Here is a 1,435-nt window from a genome sequence, read left to right on the forward strand (position 1 = left end):
TATGCCTAGAGTTGATACAAACAAACATTTACCTTATTATAATATATATTGCAGCACACATTAATCAAGATCAATTAAATGGATAGTGCAAGTTGAGAACACACACATGTGAGATGCCAAAATAGGGAGGATGAGTAAGATGGTATTAAATTTCCACAGCTATGATTAATCACAGTTAATCTATCAGAGCTCAGCCAAAAATAAACTAATAGTCAAAAAAGGAAAAAAAAAAAAAAAAAGAAAAGAAAAAAGAGAACCTCTGGGAAGGGAATGCACTTCTTTAAAGGTTTTAGAAATTCACTGTCAGCTGAACTGCAAAGCTACCCTAGTGGCACCACTTCTCCCCCAAGAAGATGTTATAAAAATGAGTCACGCCCAGATGACATACAAAATCCTTAATGCATCTGTTTGAGGGACTTGCTGTGTTATTGTCCTCTTTGGACTTTGAGTTCTCCCTCAAGCCATAGTTTGTTGGAACTATATATTCAGCTCAGACTAATTGATGCAGTACGTTTGCAGCATTGTTTCCAAAATATTTCCACCAGCGTTTCAAATGTTTCAAAAATTAACAGTGGGGGTACTTAGCTATTGGAACAATTCAACAAGGGTTGTCATTGAATTTTTTTCTATTGAGGTTGGATGTTCTTCTAGAAGTACACTCTAGTTCAAACAGGAATGAATTCAGGAAAGTTCTGCCGGCCTGAGTTATACAAGACAAAATAACTAATGATAAATGAGTCCCTCCTGTAGCCTTAAACATCTCCAAATCTGTTTTGCAATTCCTGTAGTGTTTAAGACAGCTTATCTTTCCCCCCACCCCTATTTTATCTGTAACTTATTACATCAGCATCTGAGCCACCTGAAGGGATAGCATCTCAAAATGCCAAAAATACAGAAGTATCCGGTTTTGCTTATAGCCATTTTTCACCTTTCTAGTTTTGGAGATTTTATGAGGGGAGATTATTTCATTAATTAATTTTAATGTATTTGTTTCCAAGAGACATTTCTTCCAGAAATCAGCAGAACTCAACTTGTTTCATGGCTATTCTGACATTATTGATATGCATTTCCAAGGAGGTTCTTGTCATCTTGTCTATGTCTGCAGGACAAATAAACTTTGAATATGAATTTCCCTACTCTATGGAATGCACTGATATTAGGGATATTTTAAGCACTTAGTTTGTATCATCTGCTCTGTAGCCAAAGCTCAGCTGCCCCATTTTGAATAGACAATTATGATGCTATCATTAAAAATGTAAAATAGCAATACAAACTACAAGAAATACAAAGCATTTAAGTTCACCTCTACAGTACAGATGATAATATTAGAAGAAAAACCAGCTCATCTTAACATGACAGATTTTGTTTTTACCTTGGGTCCACATTTGCTGTTGCTTCATCAATGATAAGGATCCGATTTTTTTTTAGAACCGCT

This window comes from Phaethon lepturus, unplaced genomic scaffold (assembly GCF_000687285.1).
Source record: "Phaethon lepturus isolate BGI_N335 unplaced genomic scaffold, ASM68728v1 scaffold2167, whole genome shotgun sequence".
Taxonomy (NCBI): domain Eukaryota; kingdom Metazoa; phylum Chordata; class Aves; order Phaethontiformes; family Phaethontidae; genus Phaethon; species Phaethon lepturus.